This window comes from Triticum urartu, chromosome 5, assembly GCF_003073215.2.
Source record: "Triticum urartu cultivar G1812 chromosome 5, Tu2.1, whole genome shotgun sequence".
Lineage (NCBI taxonomy): Eukaryota > Viridiplantae > Streptophyta > Magnoliopsida > Poales > Poaceae > Triticum > Triticum urartu.
Genome location: NC_053026.1, coordinates 544,779,197 through 544,798,248, shown reverse-complemented (window position 1 = coordinate 544,798,248; position 19,052 = coordinate 544,779,197).

Sequence of the window (19,052 nt, the reverse complement as noted above, 5' to 3'; positions counted from 1 at the left end):
AGGAGCTGTACCTCTTGTGAAGGAAGCTTGCTCAAACTCAACCTTCTCATTGTTAAATCTTTCACTCTATTGTAGGCAAATCTCAGCTTTCTTGTTTGAGTTTCCCAACTGATTTTGTCTTCTAGACAACCTCTTCCTGAATAACAAAGTTAACACCTTGGTAAATTCGGACACTCTGTCTACAATATAGGCTTAATCAAGTATGACCATATCCTGACAAATAATTTATCACACAATCATGGCTATGTATGTACTTAAAAATAGTATTGTATGAGTAGCTCCAGAAGATGCACACAAACATCGCAAGTGAGGTACCAGCAAACTCATGCCCAGCATATGCCACGATGTCCATCAATGATGATTCACCACTTCCTAGTGAATAAAATAGAGCTTCAATGAGAATAACTTACATAAAGCAACCAAGTAACCCTCTTGTGAACTATATAGCTAGAGCCCGGGGTAAACCTGCATTCTGGAATAATGTTATTATTCAGACAAGCAAGATTGAAGCAAGAATATCCTGAACTATCACTAACAGAATTCTATCAGCATTAAGGAGTATACATTTCAACCTTTCTCTAGCATCTGCATTTTTTTCTTATTTAAACTCTCAAACAGAACTTCTTGAGTAACTATAATCAGATGATATATGTATTTCTCCGCCCGTAGAGCCATAGTGCACATTTCTTCTAGATTCCTACAACCACAACAATCAATCGTAACTACGAACGTAGGTGGCAAAAGCTATCAGAGGAATGTAGGTGTTGGCGCCGCACGGGGTGAGGAACGGAAAGAACGGAGCTCCGCCGGCCACCCGGCCACGGGCTCGGAATCGAGAGGCTCCGGGGTCGCGCCCATCCAGAACGGAGCTCCGCCGGCCACCCGGCCACGGGTTCAGAATCAGGAGGCTCTGGGGTCGCGCGCCCGGCCAGAACGGAGCTCCGCCGACCACCCGGCCATGGGCTCGAAATCAGGAACCGGGGCCGACCGCTCCAGTCGCTCGGGAAAGGGGGGAGGAGGAGGAGGAGGAGGAGGGGGAGGAGGGGGAAGGGGAGGTGGGCATACGAGCATGAAGTCGTTCGAGCAGCCGGGGATCTTGGGAGCATCGACGTCCTGGTGGACGATGCCGCCGCCACCGGCCGCCCCGAGAGCGCCGCCACCGTCGCCCATGCTGGTGCCCATCACCGTGCCTAGGGTGGGGCCTGGGTTGTGGAGGGTGGCGGGCGGGTTGATGGATCGGCCGTGAGAAGCTCGATCAACAACTGGAGTGGCCGGCGGAACACGGAGAGAGCGGGAGGGAGCTCTTATTTACCCTTTTAATAAAAAAGATCAGTTCAACGAAATGACGTCATCAGTACAACTGCTCAAATTCATCAGTTCAAGAAGGGTAATAGAATAATATTCTGTTACGCGTAACAGAATAGCCCGGATGTATATATATATATATATAATTCACCATGTATATATTCATCAGTTGATCTAGTTTGTCAATTTTATTACGTCCAAGCAACCTACACTCTAATAGGTAATGATAGGTCCTAATCCCACTAGAGTATGTGTAGATTGGGTTTCTTTTCCCATGCTACGCTCCGGATCCAACGCAAAATTTCGGCAGCACCTCCCCGCTGTTCTCCTGATACACATCTCTGCAATAAACAGAGAGGATGTGTACCCGAAGAACAACAGGGGAGACACTGACGAAATTTATGTGTCGGATCCGGAGCAAAGCATATGGGAAAACGAACCCAATCTACACATAATCGAGTTGTCCATGGATAGCGTTGGACAATTCGAAAGAATCACGGTTATAAATATGCAAATGCATGCATATTTATATATGTAACCCTTTCGAACGGGAGACGCATAGTGGTTACGCATACTAATGATTGACACCTATAGCTAGCAAGTTTCATCTGCACGAAGACCGGAACAGAGCAAACGAAGGGGGAGGAGGAGATGTCATTTGTGCTCACCAACGAACGCAGGGGCGGAGGTCGTCAAACAACACACCCTCGCAGCGACGAAACAATTGCACATTTGAATCCACCCGATAAACACAAATATGTATGATGTTTTGCATAACAAAATCGAAAAATATATGACCTAACTCATAATTCACAAATATATGACCCCGCCGGCCTCTGGAAGGCCAAAGAGCACCTTCTACATATTCTTCTTTTCTTCTTTTCTTCTTCTTCTTCTTCTTCTTCTTCTTCTTCTTCTTCTTCTTCTTCTTCTTCTTCTTCTTCTTCTTCTTCTTCTTCTTCTTCTTCTTCTTCTTCTTCTTCTTCTTCTTCTTCTCCCCTCCTCTTCTTCTCCTACACCTACACTTTCTTCTTCTTCTTCTCCCCTCCTCTTCTTCTCCTACACTTTCTTCTTCTTCTTCTCCCCTCTTCTTCTTCTTCTTCTTCCCCTTCTACATATTCTTCTTTTCTTCTTATTTTTTCATCTTTTTTCTACTTCTTTTAATTATATGACTTATTATCTAAAACCCATGCACTAAATCTAACACTAACACATATATATCTAGCACTAAACCTAACACTAACAATTAAATAGAAAAAAAAGAAAAAAAATAACTCACCGGACCGCGGTGGCAGGTGGCGGGGGCGGCGGCGACGCCAGGGTGGTGGGGCGCGGGGGCGGCGGGGCGCAGGGTGTGGGCGACGCCGCCCAGTCCGTCCGACGCCCCACCCCCTCCTCCGCCCACCTAGCCTGTACCCCCAGCCCCGTGCTCGCCAACGCTACCAGCCGCCAGACCCCGACCACCCTGCCGCAGTCGCCCACCAATCCACAGCACTCCCGGGTCGACCCCCGCTCCACCCCCACCCGGTTGCCGTCGCGCCAGCCGCCCGCCCGGCGCGCCACGTGTATCCCTGCTGTGTATGTTTTGATTGTTGTGGGGAAGGTGGGGGTGGCTGGTGGGGGTGGCGGCAGCACGGGCTGGGGGCGTCGGCAGGTGGCGGCGGCGGCAGGGGGTGGGGGCGGCGGCGGGCGGCGGCTTGGTGGCTTGGGGAGGAGAGAGGAGAGAAAGAGAGATGGATCCAGGGCGGGGTGGGTCTCGCCGTTAGGTAGGTTATTAGGTCTTTGCCGTCTGCCAAACCTTTGTCGTCAGCTTTTTTTCCTCTTTGCCGTCCGCCAAAGAGGGGGACTGTTAAGTTTGGACTACTCAGCTTGTTAGTGGGGACCACCACCCTCTTTGCCGTCTGCTAGCTAACGGCAAAGATTCTTTGTCGTCTGCTAGCTTCATTGCCGTCCGTTTTTTGCCATCAGCCACTTCATTGCGTTCCGTTTTCTGCAAGCGGACGGCAAAGACCTTCTTTGCCGTCAGCTAGCGGACGGCAAAGACTTGGCAGGCGGCAAATTAGCTAATTCCAGTAGTGTGATGATGAACTTCTATTAATTTGGTCACTTATCTATTCATGAGAGCTATATGTACTAAATTGATGATGTGGCTATGAATGGTGCATTTTGAACACAGAAAACTATGGAGTTCAAAGAAGTTAAAAAATGAAATACCTTTGTAATAGACAAGTTTCCGTATGAAACCCTCATACTTCGAAAGAGATTGTCCGTTTTGTACACAAAGTGTATCCCGCTTTTGCCATAACCCTCTCTACTTTCTTGCACATCCTATGTGGGTGAAATGATGATATCATGCCAACTTTCAACCTTTTCAGAGTTCATTAGAAATGCTTTTCAATTTCAGGGTCTTATAGCTCAAAATAATTAGTAAATGCATGAAAAATAACAATGAAGTCAGAAAGGGTTGAAAATTGATGATGTGGCTTTGAATGGTGCGTTTTGAACACAGAAAAACTATGGAGTTCAAAAAAATAAATCCCTTTGTAACAGACGAGTTTCCGTATGAAACCCTCATACTTCGAAAGAGATTGTCTGTTTTGTACACAAAGTGCATCCAGTTTTTGCCATAGCCCTCTCTACTTTCTTGCACATGCTATGTGGGTGAAATGATGATACCATGCCAACTTTCAACCTTTCTAGAGTTCAGTTGAAATGCTTTTCAATTTAAGGGTCTTATAGCTCAAAATAATCAATAAATGCATGAAAAATAACAAATGAAGTCAGAAAGGGTTGAAAATTGACGATGTGGCTTTGAATGGTGCATTTTGAATACAAAAAAATATGGGGTTCAAATAAGTTAAAAAATGAAATCCCTTTGTAACAGACGAGTTTCCGTATGAAACCCTCATACCTCGAAAGAGATTATCCGTTTTGTACACGAAGTGCATCCAGTTTTTCCCGTAACCATCTCTACTTTCTTGCACATGCTATGTGGATGAAATGATGATACCATGCCAACTTTCAACCTTTTCAGAATTCATTTGGAATGCTTTTCAATTTCAGGGTCTTATAGCTCAAAATAATTAGTAAATGCATGAAAAATAACAAATGAAGTCAGAAAGGGTTAAAAATTGATGACATGGCTTTGAATGGTCCATTTTGAACATAGAAAAGTCTGGAGTTCAAATAAGTTCAAAAAAATGAAATCCCTTTGTAACACACGAGTTTCTGTATGAAACCCTTGTACTTCGAAAGAAATTGTCCATTTTGTACACGAAGTGCATCCAGTTTTTGCCGTAACCCTCTCTACTTTCTTGCACATGCTATGTGGGTGAAATTGTGATACCATGCCAACTTTCAACCTTTTCAGAGTTCATTTGAAATGCTTTTCAATTTCAGGGTCTTATAGCTCAAAATAATCAGTAAATGAATGAAAAATAACAATAAAGTCAAAAAGGATTGAAAATTGATGATGTGTCTTTGAATGGTGCATTTTGAACACAGAAAAACACTGGAGTTCAAATAAGTTCAAAAAAATTGACATCCCTTTGTAACAGACGTGTTTCCGTATGAAACCCTGATACTTCGAAAGAGATTGTCCATTTTGTACACGAAGTGCATCCAGTTTTTGCCGTAACCCTCTCTACTTTCTTGCACATGCTATGTGGATGAATTAATGATACCATGCAAAATGAAAATTAACTAAAAAACAATTATAGAACTCTAATAGCAAAAGGAACGAACTAAAAAGCTTTTATAAACCTCTCGTATTTTTTAAACTAAAATTATATAAAATTCGGGCCACTGAAATTATCAAAGTATTTTCTGTTCAAAACATGAAAAGCACAAAGAAACAAAATAAACTTTAATAAATAAGTAGAAACAAAATTAAATAAATTAAAATTTAGTAAAATAAATAAGTAGAAACAAAATAAAATAAAATAAACTTTAATAAAATCAATAAGTAGAAAAAAATAAAACAAATTAAAATTTAATACAATAAATAAGGAGAAACAAAATAAAATAGAATAAAATAAACTTTTATAAAATGAAGAAGTAGAAACAAAATAAACTTTATAAAAGTAAAATAAATAAAATTTAATAAAATAAATAGAAATAGCTACAATACGTTTTTTGTTGTAAGTAGAAACAAAATAAAATAAATAGAGCAACAACAAAAAATAAAAAAGTGCCAACTATCGGGCCACCATGGCATGAATACCACTAGAAACCCTACCATGGGCCAGGATTCAGGCCCGCAGATGGCCCAGTAGGCCCATCAGGCATAACAGTGACAATTAGGCCCGTAAGCCTGCAATCGAGAGGAGCTCGAGAGGGGTACGACAGTGGGGCTTATAAACCACTACGCGCCCCTCTCAACTAGCGAGGTGGGACTAAAGTTTTGGCCACGAGGAGCACGAGGCCTTTGGTTCCAGTTGGTGGCACCAACCGGTACGAAATGCCCCCCCTTTGCTACCGGTTGGTGCCACCAACCGGAACCAAAGGCCGCCACTTCCCGCCCTTTGGGCTGCCGAAAACTGACCTTTGGTCACGGTTGGTAGCACCAACCGGAACTAAAGGGTGCATTGGTCCTGGTTTGTGCTATGAACCAGAACCAATGCTCTGGGTATATAAGAAGGACTTGTGAAAATTTTCGCTTATCATCTCGCAGTTCTGCCTCGACGATGCCGACGACATCGACACCGCCAGGCTGCCGCGCGCCCCCGTCCGCCGTCTCCGTCTTCGCCGTCACCCTTGCCCCGGCCTCGCCGCACCCTGCCCCGACCTCGACGCGCCCTGCCCCGACCTCGCCATCGCCGAGCCCTGCCCCGACCACGCCACACGCTGCCCGACCCGACCTTGCTGTCGCGCCCGCCGAGCGCCCTGCCCCGACCACGCCGCTCGCCTGCACTGTGAGCGCCTCACTGCGCCGTTCCCCCTCCTCTCCCCTTCCCCCCCCACGTGCCCCAATGCTGCCGCCCGCCCCGACGCCGACGACGAAGCAGGCCCCCTGTGATCATATATATTTATTTTTTTCTTCATATTGTAGTAGTAGTAGTAGATGATGATGATGATGTATGTATGTTCATATGCAAAAGTTAGGATTTTTTTTCTGTTCATAGATTTTTTTGGTGATATTATTGTAGAACATGCAAATGTTTGTATGTTCATATGCAAAGAATATGTCATTTTTTAATCAAATTTTTATGAGTTTTTTCTGTTGTAATTTTGTTCATAGAATTTTTATAGTTTTTTCTGTTTTAATTTTGTTCATAAAGTTTTAGGATGAAAACAAGAAGAAGAAATAAAAAGGGAGGAGGAGAAGTTTCATTTAGTTTTAGGATTATTTTAGTTTATGTTTAGGTTAGGAAGAAGGAAAAGAAAAAGGAGAAGAAGAGGAGAAATAAATAAGAAGAGGAAAAAAGGGGAAAAAGAGGAGAAGAAGAAAAAAAGGAATATTTTCTATTTTTTCTTCTTATACTCTATTCCTTTCTTCTTCTCCTATTTTTTTATTCTTCTTCCTTTTCTTATTTTTTATCAGGTATGTCGTTATCGATATACCCCCTCCCCGATAACTTCGACATGAGGGGGGGAGGGGGGAGGGTTCGCCGAGGGTTCGAGGGGCGAGGGTCGGGAACTAGCTAGGGTAGATGGTCGAGGGTCACATAGGGGTCGAGGGTTGCCGAGGGTTCGTGGGTCGAGGGGTCTTCATATGTCGTCGTTGTCAATATACGCCCTCTCGACCAAGATAACTTATACCACGGGAGCACCCCCCCGGCCCTCTCACTCGACCAAAACTCTTGAGGACACCCAAACCCTAGACAAAACGATGTCGGTCTCCTACCCCCTCCCGCCGCGCCCCTACCCGACAAAACTCTCTCGAAGCCACCCAAATTTACCAAGTTAAAAGAGTGTTGTCGTCGAGGCCATCCATACCCTTGAAGTGTTGTCGAGGCCACCCCAAACCCTTGAAGCATTGTCGAGGCCACCCCAAACCCTAGAGAAGTAGTGTCGAGGCCACCCCAAACCCTAGAGAAGCAGTGTCGAGGCCACTAATATGATTCCTTATTGTGATTAGCTAGCTAGTCCTACGTTTGCCACTAATTTATCCATCTGTCATGTTTGAATAATAATTGCCATGTTGTAAATATGAGCAGAAACTATGGAGCACCCCCAAATCGAAGCAACAGAAGCGGAGTTGGCAGACATAATCGCATAAGGAAGTGATGCTGTCATGTCGTTTCTCAACGAAACCGATGGTCTGGAAGGACAGGGTGAAGAAGCAGGCTATAATTATGATGGCTCCGGTGACACAATGCCGGTGCAAGAAGGAGACCGTGATGACGGCTCTGGTGACCCAATGCCGGTGCAAGAAGGAGACCATGATGAATGCTCCGGTGAACGAACCAAGTCCGGCGAGGTATATATATTAGTTAAGCCAGTGCAGACTAGCTAATTGATGCATTCATTGTTTTGGTATATGTACACATATTAATTAACTCTCATCTTTCTTATTTTTTCTAGACCTCTGGATCGAGCACAACTTCGGTAAAGAGACGAGGCCCGAAGAAAAATTTGCACTCAGATGAAAGGTTTGAGATCACAGCAATCGCACGTGATGGCATGCCGATTGAACCCATCCAAACAAAGGAATCATTTGCTGCTCAGTGCGGGGTTCTTGTTAGGGACAAGATCCCGATCAGTATCCACCAATGGTTAAAGCCTAAGGATGAAGACCCTGAGGTGTCTTATGTCTCCGATATGCAGAAAGATGATCTTTGGACCGTGCTGAAGGCAAATTTCACCATACAGGTAGAGGAGGATCCGGAGAAGCTAGTTAAAGAGCAATTGATCAAGTCTCATGCTCTTAAGAAGATGGCAGAACTATTCAGGAGGTTGAAGAATGAGCTGAAAACATCGTTTGTCGACAAAGACAAGACACCAGAATTCACCGGCCGGCATTTGTGGCCCACAAGACATCGGACAAGAGTAAGAAGATGTCAGTGACAAACAAGAAAAACGCTACAAAGAAGAAGCATCACCATCGCACGGGGTCAGGTGGCTACCTCAAAGCCCGACCGTTGTGGGACAAGGCTGAGAATGACCTGATTTGTAAAGGGGTCGAACCAGAGACGAGGAACTATCCAGACCGTTGCCAGACTTGGTTCTTCGGGGTTGGCGGATCCTTGGACCCTGTATCAGGGAAGTGCTTTTGGATGGACGAGCAACTGAGAATACCCATCATGAGGCTTCAGGAGTATATCCAGGTAGTGCAACAAGGGACGTTCGTTCCAGACAGAGAGAATGACGAGCTCACAATGGCCCTCGGGAATCCTGAGCACCCTGGACGGACACGAGGCACGCCAGGCTCCATTTCGTGGAAGGCAGGGTTTCCGGAGGCAGGAGGTTACAAATGCCAGGACAGGCGGAAGAAAGTGGAGCAGATCCAAATTCAGGTGTTGCACGCAAGGGTACAAGCGATAGAGCAACGAGAAGCAGATCGCAACAAGCGACCCGTCGAAGCTTCCCCTGAAGCTACCCCGCCATCTCAGCGGAGAAGCAGTGTGGCTTCCTCCGAGCTGCAGCAGCTAGAGCTTATCTTCACGACTCCTGCTAGCTACCCCGTGGACTTAATCACGGAGTCTCAAAATTGCCACCTTATGACATAATGGAAGAATTTGAAAGTCAAGGTGGCTGTTGGCTCTGTTGCACCTCCTGAACCTGGTGCAACTTTTCACTACCGGCCGATTCCAGAAGGATATGCTAGGGTGATGGTGGATGAAATAATGGACAGATTTGAGGACTTCAAGCTTGACCACCCTACCGGTGAAGGGGAGACTCGCCTGGTGAGGGAGTCCTGGATTAGGGGGTCTCTGGACAGCCGGACTATATCCTTTGGCCGGACTGTTGGACTATGAAGATACAAGATTGAAGACTTCGTCTCGTGTCCGGATGGGACTCTACTTGGCGTGGAAGGCAGGCTAGGTAGTACGGATATGGATATCTCCTCCTTTGTAACCGACCTTGTGTAACCCTAACCCTCTCCGGTGTCTATATAAACCGGAGGGTTTTAGTCCGTAGACAACAACAATCATACCATAGGCTAGCTTCTAGGGTTTATCCTCTCCAATCTCGTGGTAGATCAACTCTTTTAATACCCATATGATCAAGAATAAATCAAGCACGACGTAGGGTTTTACCTTCATCAAGAGGGCCCGAACCTGGGTAAAACATCGTGTCCCCAGCCTGCTGTTACCATCCGCCTAGACGCACAGTTCGGGACCCCCTACCCGAGATCCGCCGGTTTTGATACCGACATTGGTGCTTTCATCGAGAGTTCCTCTGTGTCGTTGCTGTTAGGCTTGATGTCTCCTTCTATCATCGATAGCGATTCAGTCCAAGGTGAGACTTTTCTCCCCGGACAGATCTTTGTGTTCGGCGGCTTCACACTCCGGGCCAACTCGCTTGGCCATCTAGAGCAGATCGAAAGCTACGCCCCTGGCCATCAGGTCAGATTTGGAAGCTTAAATTACATAGCCGATATCCGCGGAGACTTGATCTTCGACGGATTCGAGCCCCTGCCTTGTGCGCCACGTGGTCACGATGAGTACGATTTAGCTCTACCTCGGACCGTATTCAGGACATCGCACCGACAGCCGCTCCGAGCCTCAATTCGGAGCCAGTTGCGCCATCCATGGACGGGTGGATAGACCCCGTCACGGAGGCCGTATCCTCAGCGGTGATCGAGCCGAATATCGACCTTACCCTTCATGAGAGCCGTGTTGCCAAACTGCCGGATCCTTCCCCGGCCACAGACTCCGAACCACCTGCGCCCGTGCCTATCAAATCCGACTGGGCACCAGTCATGGAGTTCACCTCTGCGGATATGTTTCAGCACTCGCCCTTTGGCGAGATACTGAATTCATTAAAGTCTCTCTCCTTGTCAGGAGAGTCTTGGCCGAACTATGTCCGGCAGGATTGGTATGCGGATGACGAAGAAATTCGCCGCCCACCCACCACCCACTTAGTGGCCACTATCGATGACTTAACCGACATGCTCGACTTCGACTCTGAAGACATCGACGGTAAGGACGACGATGCAGGAGACGAACAGGAACCACTGCCCACAGGGCACTAGACGCCCACTTCATCACACGACGTATACATGGTGGACACACCAAAAGAAAATGACGACGAGGAATGGAAGGATGCAATGAAGGGTTGTCCCCTTGAGAAGCAGTCAAAGCGGCGGCGTAAGCGCCGCTCCAAATCCCGCCTCGGCAGAAACAACGATCATATAGACCCAGCGTTAGAGCAGGGTGAACCATCGCCGGACCACGGCAACACGGAGAATCAAGCCGAACAACCCGACTCTGTCAAAGATAATAGTCCGGACGACATCACACTGGACAGACACCCGGAGCAACAGAATGCCCGTCAAAGGCTTGTTGCCACTGCGAGGAGTCTAAAAAAGCAAAAGCAAAGGCTCAAGGCTACGCAAGACACACTCAGAATCAGATGGAGTAAAGTATTCAACACAGCAGCGAAGTACGGCGGTAATCGCCCCACCAAGAGCTACCCGAAGCAGAAGTTGCTACCTGAATTCGATGAGGAGGCCTTAGATCCCCCGCAACCAAAAATTAAAACGACCATCTGGCCGGATAGACGACCTCACGACCAACATAGAGCGGCAAACAACGCCGCACATAAGCCAATACGCGGTCCACGCGAGGGCTCACATCAAAAGGACGGCGCAACCAGATCCATCTATGGACCACGCAAGCACGCTCCAGCATACGATGCAACACAACAAACATCCGAACAACGCGGTACACCCAGATACAGGGGTTCCGCACACCCCCTATGTTTCACCGACGAGGTGTTGGACCATGAATTTGCAGAGGGATTCAAACCCGTAAACATAGAGGCATACGACGGAACAACAGACCCTGGGGTCTGGATTGAGGACTATATCCTCCATATCCATATGGCTCGAGGAGATGATCTCCACGCCATTAAGTATTTACCCCTCAAACTCAAAGGGCCAGCTCGGCACTGGCTTAAAAGCCTCCCCGAAAGCTCCATTGGTAGCTGGGAAGAGCTCGAAGACGCTTTTCGGGAAAATTTTCAAGGGACTTATGTCCGACCTCCGGATGCGGACGATTTAAGTCATATAACTCAACAGCCCGGAGAGTTAGCCCGAAAGCTTTGGAACATGTTTCTTACTAAAAAGAACCAAATAGTCGACTGTCCGGGCTCCGAAGCCTTGGCAGCTTTTAAACACAGCGTCCAAGACGAATGGCTTGCCAGACACCTCGGCCAAGAAAAGCCGAGAAGAATGGCAGCATTAACAAGCCTCATGACCCGCTTTTGCGCGGGCGAGGATAGCTGGCTAGCCCGATGCAGCACCAGCGACCCAAGTACATCCGAAGTTAGAGATGGAAACGGGAAATCATGATGCAGCAAAAATAATAAGCGCCGGAATAAAGATGTAACATCCCAAATTTTCAATTTGGAATGTTATACATTAGGTCATCATGCATATCATATTTTATTTTGCTTTTGTTTTTGATCCTAGAAAATCCTAAGCAACTCAAGGACCTACGGAGAGAGTTGGGGATTTCGTTATTTACATATTTGAGTTTTCTCAAATTATGTAAACAGGATCATTTGATTTTATTTATTTTATTATCAATTATTTCTATTACAAAAAAATATGAGAGAGGGAATAAAATGACTTTCCCAAAATATAGAAATATTGAGGATTTAATAAAAAAATCAAATAAGTTTTATTTCGGAGTTTTTCGGTATTTTTATTTGAATTTAGGAAAAATGCGCGTTTTTCAAAGTTGTAGTTTGGGCCCAGATAAATGTTCACTTTATCGGGCTTAATTTTAGGAACCCGGCAAAATTTATTTCATGAATTTTGGAGTCCGTTTAGTATTTCTTTTTATTTTTCTTCCGAGCGGAATTATATAAAAAAAACGCGTAACCGACTCCGGGCCGTAACCGGCCAGGAAACCTCCGCCCGGGGCCTTTAAATAGCGCCCGAGCCGGCCCGAGGAGAGCCCAGCCGCCGCCGCCTAAACCCTAACCCTAGCCCCAGCCCCGCCGCCGCCGCCGCCCGCCGCCGCCGGAGCTGCGCGCCTTTCGAGGTTCGCCGCCGCCTCGTTTTCCGTGCTGTTTAATTTTTTTTTCTGTTCTCGTTTTTTCTTTTTCGTCAGATTTTCCGCGGTTATTTTCTGATCGCGATTTCTGATCCGATTTTCGTTTTAGTATAACTTTTCGTTCGTTTATCGGAATCAGGCGATTCAAGCGCCTGGAGTTTCGTCTCGAAACCCTCTTTCCGAATAATCAACTTAAACAAGTTTTTGCTACTGTAAAATTTGCCCTAGATCCAGATTACTAGAACGAAGTTGTTTTCTTTCGCCGTTTGATTTCTTTTGCTTCGTTCGATTTGATTCTTTTTGCCAACCGGAGTTCTTAAGTTGAACTTTCTGGTTAGATCTTCTATTTGAGTTTTACCCGTGCATTAGATGAGTACTTATTGTATGATTGTTGTTTGTCTGCGATAGAATACCCGGAGTGCGCCGCTTGTTACTTCGAATCTCTAGGTTACGCGGATCATCAGCAAGGCAAGTAACACTTTGATCATACCTTTTCTACAACCCAGTTTTATTGCATTAGATCAATCCTCACACATTGCATGATTAGGATCTAATTAAATTGTGGGATGGGATGTAGATGAGGTAGTACCTATTACCTGTTTATTACCAAACCTTTGGGAGTTACTTCTACGTTTGCTTATTATGCCATGCTATGCTAGTAGACGTGGATTGGGTGAGTGAAATCCATGATAGATGTGAGATTGTTAATTAAGGGTTTATCTAAGGTGGCAACCTAACACACATCTGGGTGGATTGAGGCACCTGGGGTTACCAAGACTTGCCTGTTTTCTTGGACCGCCACCCAGGCTCAAAGGGATCATGAGATTATTCATACTAGAAACTTCCGTGTGCAGCCACAAGCCATTATGGGCTCTGGCATAGTTGAGTAAGTTGTGCGAACTCTTACAGGGTAGACTAGCAGATGTAGGGGAAAGTAGGTGTACCGGTCTATCCGTTGTAAGGTGCTAGCGCTTCTGAAAGACTGTGTCTCGGTCATCCGTTTCTCAAACACCATGTAGTGCGAGAAATCAAACGGAGGCGATCGAGTCTTGTGGGGAAAAGTGCGCAAACCTTTGCAGAGTGTATAAACTAATCATGGTTAGCCGTGTCCCCGGTTATGGACATCTTGAGTATCTAGTACCTGGATTATCATGTGAATCTCAACATGTTACTCTAAATCAATTTTGTGGGATTTTAATGATGTTACTTAATTGGTATTGAGAATGCTGTCAACCATTCTCAATGTTTCACAACCACCATGATAGTAATTAATTTTTATTCCTTTGAAGTAGGGAAAAATTGGCTTTACGCAAAAACTGTAACCATAGAGCTTTCCACCAGCCAAATATGCTTATAGTATAGCTGTTGCATTCCATTACTCTCTATGTGTTACCTTGCCAGCATATTCCATGTGCTGACCCGTTTTCGGGCTGCAACGTTAATGTTGCAGACTTTTCAGACGACGATTGAGGAGTTTTAGGTCGTGGTTCTATACTCAGTGATGCCGTTGGAGTTGATGGACTCACTTATCTTCCAAGCCTTCCGCTGTTATCGTTATTAGATGGCCTTAAGCCATATTTATTGTTTTAAGTTCTCTTTTGAGACACTCGATGTAATAAGTGTGTGATTGCTACTCTGCTATAAATCCTCCGAGTACTCTGTGGTGTCAGCATTACTGATCCAGGGATGACACCGGAGCACAGAGATCAGACTGTTTGAGGTCTGGTCGCTACAAAAGAAGACAGCCCGAAGAGCACGGCGGTAAACGCCGGATTCAGAAGCTCTCAGCCAGGTCAGCAAAAGCCGCCCTCTAAAGGTGCCATAGATGAACTGTCCAGCCTAAACAATATTCTTGACCAAATATGTCAGATCATAGCACCCCCGATAAACCTGCAAATCATACCCACAGAGAATGTTGGGTCTTCAAGCAGTCCGGCAAGCTCAACGCCGAACATAAGGGGCAGGATACACCAAGAGAAGACGAGGATGAGCCTCGCAAGCAAAGCACTGGGGAAAAGAAGAAATTTCCACCAGAAGTCAAAGCAGTAAATGTGTTACACGTGATAAAGGGGAGAAACAAAGCGGCACTCCCAGATAAATATGCCCAAGGGCCTATCACCGCGGAGTTCTGCCACTGGCCGTCTCAACCGATCACCTTCGACCATCAGGATTACTCGGCAAGTATCCAACGCGCAGGATGGGCCGCCTTGGTATTAGATCCAATAATTGATGGCTACCACTTCACACGAGTCCTGATCGACGGTGGCAGCAGTCTAAACCTGATATATCAGGACACATTCCGCAAAATGGGGATAGACCCAACGAAAATTTGCCACAGCAATACTACCTTTAAAGGAGTAGTGCCAGGCCCAAGGGCTCATTGCACGGGCTCCCTGCTACTAGAGGTTATATTCGGCTTCCCCGATAACTTCCTTAGTGAAAATTTAACCTTCCACATTGCTCCGTTGCAAAGTGGCTATCAAGCACTACTTGGACGCGAAGCTTTCGCTCGCTTTAATGCAATACCACATTACGCTTCCCTCACGCTTAAGATACCCGATCCATGTGGCATCATTACAGTAAATGAAAATATTGAGCGATCCCTGCGCGCTGAAGAGAGTGCGGCTGCCTTGGCAGCTGCACACTAAAACGGCCTCACCAACTAAAGCATTCGATAGGTCGTCAAGACTACGGACACGGTTAGACGAGTCCAACGCAGCTATATGCAATTCATACAGGTTTGATGGCCACACCCCTATTACAAATACAAGGGGCTCAATGCGCGCAGACAAGTGGTAATTTTTACTCATCTTGAATTGTACATGGTTCTTTACACCTACCTTTTTGCAAGACAACTTTTCACCTAAGTTCCTCTCTTTTACAGATGAACATCGTGCTACACCCGTCCAGGATACGGCACAACGGAGACACAGGCACAGACGTGCAGCAGGGACCCGTTCCAAGGATTCTTTCTAGATTAAGACCCTGCGTCAACCTTTTTTTATTGTGTCTTGTTGATACACATCCCTTGGATACTTATTACAATTGAGAAGGATGCTGACGTCTTGGCATGTGGCCACGTTAGAATAATGCACGTACCTGGACACCCGTGGCTTCTTACAAAGGGCACTGTTTAGGCCTGGTTTACACCATAAAGACCGAATACCATAGGGAGTGTTCGGCGTCGCGAGTTTGGCCTTATATGCATCAGCTCCGAATCATGTCTTTGGTCAAATGTTGGGTTTGCCCAGCTCCTGTGTTTTTCTGCCTTATGTTCCGCTCTATGAATCGGCACCAGGAGAACTACTGCGATTGTGCCCTGGTTCATTCGAACGAGCACCTCAGTAGAGAAAGCCGAAAACTGACTATCATGATATAGCGTGAGACTGGTCAAGCACTCGATGGCCTATCGGAATATTAGAATTCCTCTGCCTTAACGAAGGGTCGTTTCCCGGCCAAGCATGTACGCACCCCGAATTCGGGTGAGTGCGGAGCCACCAGGGGCTATATAGTAGCCCCACTGTCAAACTCCTTTGGCTAAGTGAAAGTGTTAAAGCATTATAGTCCGGTTGTAGTTCGCTGCGCTATCACCTCCTTAATAGGACCAAGAGGTTGGATTAAGTGTGAACACACGTCTTCTGTGAACATCCCCGCATTATATGCGTGGGGGCTGAAGCCGACGACTGCAATCTTTCAGGATATACATACGTAAACGGCCGCACAGGAGGCATCATATTACTTTCGGGCAAAAGTATAAATACAGCCTTGATAAATTTACTAAAACATTGTTTTTACAATGGGAATACATGTCACTCAAACATAATATTCTTCGTGCACTGGGACTCTATCAAACGAGCACCCTCAAGAACTTCTTCAAAATAGTGCTCGGCAGCCACTCGGCCTATGGCCGAACCCTGCGCCACAACAATGGTAGCATCCATCTCCGCCCAGTATGCTTTGACATGGGCAAGGGCCATCCGCGAGCCTTCTATGCACGCCAACCTCTTCATCGCATTGATGCGCGACACCGCACCAAGGAACTGCTGCACCAGGCTAAAATAGTTGTTCGGCTTTGGCCTTTCCGGCCACAGTTGATCCATGACAGACCTCATGGCGAGTCAGGACAACCTATTGAGTTTGGCCCATTCGGCTAGCTGATCAGTCAATGGAAGCGGACGCTCTGGAACGTTAAACTGTGACCAGAACAGCTTGTCCACTTCACGATATGTTTGATCTCGGAAGTATTCGGCCGCACCGACCGCCCTCGCCGCCAAGGACAGATATGCGTCTGCCGAACTCCACAGCCGATCCAGAGGGGCATACCGTGGATCTCTGAACTTCCTCCGCAGCATAAAGGGCTTCCCAGCCACAATATCCCCGGCTTCACGCAGCTCCTCCTTCTTTGCTCTCATAGTAGAGCGGGTGTCTTTGGTCGCCATCGTGGCCTTTTCAAGGTCCGTCGCCTTCGCTCGGTTTTCTACTTCAAGGAACTGGCAACGGTCAGCAGTGTCTTTTAACTTTACAACCATCTTGGCCATTTTCTCTTTGCTCTCGCAATGCGTGGCCTTCTCGCCTCTCAACTCTTCGGCCGCCTTCAAAGCAGCCGCATTACTACTCCTTGCTTGTGCTTTGGCTGGGGCAAGTTCCGTCCGAAGGGTCTCCATGGTGGCAGCTCCATCTGCAGTCACAACATATTAAAGATACTGGCATCACGCTGCTCTTCCTATGTGACATTCACCAGAAAACATCACTTACCCTGTGCCTCGTCAAGCCACTTGTTAACAAGCTCGATGTCGGCATCTGCCGCATCCAGTTGCCCCTTTAGTTTGGCAAACTCATTAGTCCGGCTAGCCAATGGAGCTTCCACCACCTGCACATAAAAGCGGTATGGTTATTACCTGGGACTATGATCCTCTGTTTGCCGCCGTTCTCGGCGACAACCAGAGTCTTAGGGGCTACTACCTACACAGGGCACACCTAAAAATGTGCGGTACTATCACAAATGTATATCATTTTACGTACCTCAAAGCTCATTAGTAGACTCATAAAGGCGTCATGAAACCCGCTTTCGGTGAACGAAATCCTTTCCATCACTGTGCCCATCAATATACGGTGTTCTTCCGAGATGGTCGCTCGCTTCAGCAGATCACTCAATGCGTCCGACCGCATACCAGACGGCGCCGGACTCTTTTGTTTGCCCTCTTCAAGGGCCGGATACTGGGGACTTCGGGTGACCATAGGATTATCTTCTGGCCTCGCCGGACACGGGGAGGCCCTCCGTGACGACACCTCAAGGTCGCCCGCTTCTTGAGCGGGGGAGTCCGGGGGAGGCATTTCGCTCTCCATCATCTCCGGAAGAAGATCCCCTGAAGATGAGCTCTGTTGAGAAGGGCTAAGATCCAAACTGCAAGATGAACGCTTCAGTTATTTTCCTCAGAAGTATGGTATAACATCTTTACTATTAAGCATTTTTTATCACTTACGGCTCGTTTGAGGGCTGATCCCCGTGCGGACTTTGTGCGGCAAGAGCACCCTCCGAGGCAGGACCCTCTGGTGGAGACTTCTTCTCTCGTTTGGAAGCCTTGGTTTCCGGCTCTTCAGAGGCAGTCCTCTTCCTTCCCCGGAGCGAGAGAATGTCAGATTCTTCCCCTTGGTTATCCTCCTTCACGGAGGCACTTATTCCCTTGGTTGGAATTGGTAGCGGTGGGGGCCCGCTTTCGCCCTCATTATTCCTCCCTTATCTTCCTTTGAGGGCGTCGGGCAAGGCGCTAGCTCGAGCATCTTTCCAGTACCGGATTGTCCAAACCCTCAGGAAGGGGGCCGAACACCGAATCATCTTCGCCTTTGTTAGCCAGTCCTGGACAAAGAGCGATTTCTCGGAATGACGTCATGATAAATGAAAGATGGTGTGTTTGGCTAGAGGTTTACTTGCTTGGTCGGCGGTGCGGTTGCTGCTCAGGCCCACGTCCCTGGTAGTATCTGGACACTCTATTTGGGGGTCCAAAGAATGATTTATACATCTCCTCGTGCGTCAGGCCGAGGAAATTCTGAATAGTGCGCAGTCCTTCTGGGTTGAACTCCCACATGCGGAGGGGCCGGCGTTTGCAAGGCTGGACTCGACGAACCAGCATGACTTGCACCACCATAACCAGACTGAAATCTCCTTCGAAGAGATCTTGAATGCGGCTCTGCGGTATAGACATGTCCTTGGCTGGACCCCAGCTCAGCCCTCTGCTAATCCATGACATCAGTTGTGGTGGAGGGCCCGAGCGGAAAGTAGGGGCAGCCGCCCACTTGGCACTTCTGGGAGCTGTGATGTAAAACCACTCCCGTTGCTATAATCCGGACACCTCTGGAAAGGAACCCTTTGGCCATGGATCTCCAGCGATCTTTCTTATTAATGCACCTCCGCACGCTACATGCTGCCCCTCAACCATCTTCGTTTTCACGTCAAAGGTCTTGAGCCACAGGCCGAAGTGAGGGGTAATGCGAAGGAGGGCCTCACATACGACAATAAATGCCTAGATGTGGAGAAAGGAGTCTGGGGCTAGATCGTGGAAATCTAGCCCGTAATAGAAC